This window comes from Pezoporus wallicus, unplaced genomic scaffold (assembly GCF_028554395.1).
Source record: "Pezoporus wallicus isolate ANWC-B61680 ecotype Strahan unplaced genomic scaffold, APGP_CSIRO_Pwel_v1 contig_8693, whole genome shotgun sequence".
In the NCBI taxonomy this organism is placed as follows: Eukaryota; Metazoa; Chordata; class Aves; order Psittaciformes; family Psittacidae; genus Pezoporus; species Pezoporus wallicus.
In genome coordinates, this window is record NW_026641814.1 from 83,229 (window position 1) to 89,357 (window position 6,129).

The window sequence follows — 6,129 nt, forward strand, 5'->3', positions numbered from 1 at the left end:
CCCTGCTGCCATGGGTAGTGACACCTTCCACTAGATTAGTTTTCTCAAAGCCCCATCCAAATTCAACACGCATGTCTCAGGGAAAAGCTGAAAGCATACATGTCGGAGAGGAAAAACAACATTTAATAACTGTTTGCCATACTGGAGGATCTGCTTGGCAATTGGTTACCGATAACCAATCGGTTGAACTTGAACCCCAAGGCTTTCAGGGAGCAGAACATCACAGCACTGATTAAGCTTTGGTAAAATGGACAAAGATGTCAGGATTTACTAATTTTTCAGTATCACTGTATCACAGAATTTGTGCTATAATTTTGGGTTTAATCCACTTTCCATTATGAGATATCTCAAATAAATGCAAAACACTCCTGAAGTCACCAGCAAGACAACCTCCACTCAGCTGGAATGCAGCAAGTGTTTAATATTAATTACAGGAAGTCAAGAAAGAAGTATAACAGGTGATAGCTGAAATACAGCTGAGTTTCAAGTAGGTATTACATAATTGTCCAAGTTTGTGCAGGCCACTAAAGTAAATGTTTTCTTAAGCAATCTTCATTTGAATTCCGTCAAGTTATTTTCTACCATGTCCAACAGAGATAACATAAAACCTCTGTTAAGTACTGCAATCGCCAGTTCCCAGAATTCAAAATACATTTTTTGTTGACATTTCAGGTCACATATATAAAGCATTTTAGAGTCTTACTTTAGAGTCTTGCATTTTTTAATCTCAGTATTTGTCAACATACCACATATTGATCATGAGTTGTTCCATCACTGATCCTTCCTGTAGCTCAAACTTCCAACCATTTATAGCTTTATCAATTATTTCCCTCCCTACCCGCTCAGTGAGAGTCACCATTTAAAGTCATTCCCAAACCAGAGGAAATTTTAAGCGGCACTGGAAGTATAGCTGCTTTTTCCTCCTCCATGCAACAGTGTGAACCCATATCAGATTCATCTTCGGAGGAGAAGAGGACCACCAGTGACCCTCTTGGGTTAGGAAACCAAATTCATAAGCCAGGATTAGAGAAATTCAAGTGATGGGCTTACAATACGTCCCCAGTTCTCACATGAAGGAAGCAAGCTGCTAAGCAGCAAACACCTGGGGAGAGGGGCATGATACAACTACTCAAGTGCTTATATTACCTGCAACATGTATCTGCAATGGCAATAATGCCTCTTGTCAGCTTTTATATTACAGAGTGTTACCTCACTCCATCTGGTTGCTATTATCTTGCGTTTACAGTCCTTTTCAGCTCCAAAATTCTGCTTTTGCTCAAAGAAAGCCAGGTTCATAATGCCTTATTTATGCCCCAACATCAAATTCACTTAAGTGACAGACGGTGGCTGATGAACCCTAGAAATTTTTAACATGCAATTATCTTCTCAGAGTTTCATTAATTTAAAAGTAATCAATAATTTATATACAAACAATTAATTCAATGTCCCTCTCTTGTTCCTACAACAGTACAGAACCATCCAAACCACAAGAAACAATTGCTTCAAACACCAGCCATGCTAAACAATTGCAAACAAGTCTTCAGTCTCCTTGCCACAAAAGGTACTCCCTGAAAGACAGCATTACACATCTGGTGGTTTCTACAAAACAAATGCATGACTAAAGGACAGGAACATGAATGTGCATTTGTGAAAGACACTATTAAATCTTACAGAACAGATTCCTGGTATTTCCAAATGCACCACAGTGCATGTCTCAAAAAAAATTGAGAAACAATAACAAAACCAAAACTCTACAGCCTTATTTACCTAAAACGTAGTGGAGAATTTTGCATGGAGGAATCTTCCTTTGTAAGACAGAAGATACTTGGCAAAAAAGGCTGGATTCAGAGGCACAGCCAGGTAGGACTGATGATTCAGTGAAGGCTTTCAGGAAGAAAAGCCATTCTGAAAAGAGAAAAACCCTTCAGGAAAAGCATTTTCTGCTATAGCAAGGTTAAGAGGAAATCTTTGCTGTTTCCTGACTTTTGGGAGCTTTCAAGTTATTTTCACTGAAAAGTCTGCATAATTAAGGCTGGCCTTGGTTAGCCTTTCAGCAACTACTGTAGCCACTCAACTGGCTTCACACAGCTGGAGCCATGTTTACAACAGCGGAGGAGCTGAGCTCTTCTCAGAACATGGTGGGTGGGCTGGGAGCAGTAGGCGCAGAGTGTCCTCAAACTGTACAGCGCAAACTGTTCACCAGCACCAGGACTCCTCTCTGTTCCCACCCCTCACTTAAAGCCAAACCATGCACCTCAGTTTGTCAGGCACCTCTTGATGCTTCCTATAAATATCTTCCCATCAGCATGTCCTCCCAGAAATGTCCATTAAGCTATTCTTACAGCAGTGCAGAAAGGATTATTTATAAAGCTCCACATTAGCAATCTTTTATAAGATGCTGCAGCAAAATAAATGCAAAGGCACTTGTTGAAAGGGAGGAATGCTTTCTCATCATGAAGCATCATCAAGAGGGCATTATCTTCAATATTTTAATACATTCAAGTCAAAAGGTTATGTGTGGTTGGGCTATTGGTCTGAAATGGACTGCAGTTACTGTATTCACCTAAAAAACTTTTTTTTTTTTAATATTTCTTGAGCTTCTAAAGGGAAGTCTGAACAATGGGGGTTATATTTAAAAAAAAGAAAAAACTCTTAGTAAAAAAGTTACAAATTTATTCACTGCTGTGATACTATGTGGAAAAGAGAGGTGTAATTTTAAACTAATTAAAAATTATGCTTAAAATGTACCCAAACGTAATCAAAAGTAGATGAGCATATTTCAGAAAGTCAATTTAGGGCGTATCAGAGGAGACCTGGGCAATGATGGCTGCTGCTTTGGGCAGATGGCTCTCCCAGACTACTTTTTCTGCAATCCATTCAGAGAAAGATCCAAAGAAATCACACAACAGGTATCTTGATGCAAAAGGCTTGGTGCACAGGGGTTATAAAGTGGGTATTGTCCTGATTTAAGCCCAGGCCATCAATCAGAACCACAGAGTCTACTCCCTGCTGGCCCTTTCTTCCCCCTGCTCCAGGAAGGATGGGAAGGAGAATTGAAATAATGTAACTCCCACAGGTTAAGATAAGAACAGTTTAGTAACTAAGGTATACCAGAAACCACTGCTGCTACCACCAAAATAATAAAGATAAAGGAAATAACAAGGGAAGAGAATACAATTGCTCACCACCCGCTGACCAATACTACCCAGCTTGACCCCTGCAGTCAACTAGCATTTCTGGGTAACTGCCCCAGTTTACATCCTGGGCATGATGTGCTGTGGTATGGAATACCTCTTTGGCTAGTTTGGGTCAGGTGTCCTGTCTCTGCTTCCTCCCGGCTTCCCCTCCTCCCTGGCAGAGCATGAGACTCAGAAAGTCCTTGGTCAGACTAAACATTACTGAGCACCAACTAAAAACATTGGTGTTATCAGTGCTGTTCCCAGGCCGAAAGTCAAAAACAGAGCACTACACCAGCTACTAAGAAGGAGAAAAAATGACTGCTACTGCTGAACTCAGGACAGGTATGTTCTGAAGAGGGAATATACAAAGAACAGGCCAGAGAAAAGCAAGACTCTTGCATACAAAACAGTCTAGGCTGTGCCACAAGGCATTCTGGAAGAACAATTTGAGAAGCTACACATGAGCATCAAAAGGTAGGAGAAAAGCTTTCCTTGCACAATAATTTTATTACGTCATTTGGGGTATAAATTGCCACTTCCATTTCCATACTAAACAAACTATGCTTTACTCCTCTTAGCACAGCAAAGCCACCATGGTAACAGGGAATAATTTGGATTGTTCCCCATAGTATTCATGGTCACCTATTTTTCAAACCTTGCCACTAGTGAAAAAGTTGCAAGGTTGAGATTCAGATCCTAGAATTTATTTGTCATTCATAAAAAATATCTTGTAACTGTATCAAATCTGGGTGCTTGAAAGGCATGAAACTTTACTATACAATTCCTAAAGCACATCAGCAGAACCTATTTAAGAGAGAAGGGAGAGTAACTGGTGTTCACTTCAACATTATATCTGTCAGTGAAGCAGACTGTCATGTCAGTTACCATTCTGCGTAGTACCATTAGTAGCCATGCTATCTAAAGAATATGGATCTGCAAAGCACTGTGTGTTACTTGCATTAAGAAAGGTACTGAAAAAACTTAGATATCAGTGTTCCACTGTTGATCTGGGGGACTAAGAATGGAGTGTTTTCAATAATGAGATACAAAAAACACCCTATGGTTTATGTGGGTAAAAAAAAAAAAATTAATTATAAGCCACAGAATCTTATTTTTCCTGGGTACACTGAACAATGGAGAAAAACATTCAGTTTGTGGGGGGAGGGCAGTGGTTTTGAGCATTCAGGAAAAAATGCAAGTCCTCTTGCAGAAAGAGTTTGCAGAGTTCGATTTTTAGTGGTACAGTCTGTTAAACACAGATTTCTCCTGTATTCCTCACAAATGCTATATCTATACCTGATATGAAAAGGAATATTACTGAAATCAGTAACACATAGGAATGAGAAGAATTTAAGAGATGTGCCGTGCTTGCTAAACAGAATTCAAAAGTCAGTCTAATTCAGCAATAGCTTTTCTGAAGAATTTCTGACTTGAAATGACAGAATTACAAATTCAAAGGTTCTAAGATCTAAGGGTGCTACTTCATTACCAGCTCCATAATTATGCCTCAAAGTTAAATGCTGTCTGCAGTGGCATGAATAAAAATGCCATGTTCCCTCTGCCTAAATAAACTTTGTTTTATAAGGATGAAAACTGAGGTAATGGCATTAGAGCAGCTTTTCCTTGTCCCTTCTGATTTCAAATCCAATTTCCTATTCTATAAGTAAAGGCTAAACCTTCATTTATGCTCAATGACAGACATGCAACAAGCACTACAACTGTATTCAGCAGCCTTTCCCCAACTTTGGTTCATCATAATGTCTTAAAAAAAAAAAAATCTAGAGTCCATCATTTTATCATCAGCTGTGACTCATGATCACAGCAGCTCATGAGACTGGCAACAGGAACAGAACAACCTCTGTCCTTCATCCCTCCTTGTCCAGCTTTTTGACATAACTATAGTCAGTGCTGCTGAGGCTGCTTTGATGGCAGTTCCAAAGCTACCCAGCTCAAAGCTGGTTTAGTTAAATCTGCAACATGCTTTGACTGATCTTCCTCCTCACTTTCACTGCTCTATTTCTGGCTTGTCCGGAATTACCTCAATAACAGTCTGCCAGCAGTAATGTCCTTTTCATCCAGCTCATTCCATCCTATACACAGGATTGGCTAATACCACAGACTGCCTCCTTAGCATATTTCCAGCCTGCTTTTCCTGTTTGCAACAAGCCAGAAAATCATACCACCTACTAAATCCTTAGAAGAGCAATGTTAATCCTTATGCCACTAGCCAGAACAGTCTAGTCATTATCAAGTATCCTTTGAAAGCAAAAATACCCAAAATTGAACTTGCCCTGTAGCTGGAAGGTCATCAGGCCTTCTTTAGTTGTGAGTTACTACACTACAACACCATTGTGCTATTTCTTCAGAGTGGTTATATTTCAAAAAGTACTGGATGATCTCCTGGTGCCAGTGAACAGAATAGGAAAAAACTCAAACTAACAAACATTCAATATTGCCTTCAGTACATTCACAATTCCCCCTGCTGTAGCACACTGACTGTGATGCCACTATCAGTGTCTGGGTTCATGGCGTTATAATTTAATTTCTTTCCCAAACCAGTTCCAAAACTCTCCACAACCTGAAAGTTCAGAATCCTTCATTTTCTGGGCCTTACTTCTTACAAAGGAAGATCAGGTAACTGTAATAAAACCATTGATATGCTATTGTCCCTCAGTCACCAATATCTTCTAACTGAGTGAAAAAATTGAATTTTGAGACAAGAAGTCACATTTCCCTGAAAACATGGAAACTGGCATCCTTGTAAGCCTTTTCTTCCTCATAAGCAAGAGAAATGGTCTATTATTCACATGAGTAATTATAGACATAATTCAAACTTCTTACCTCTTGTTTAGGATGTACCTACTTATGGCCTGCAGACCATCACCTAACCTTTCGTCCAGATCCCATCAGAAATGTCATATACTTGACTTCTGATAAGCCATTTTAGAAG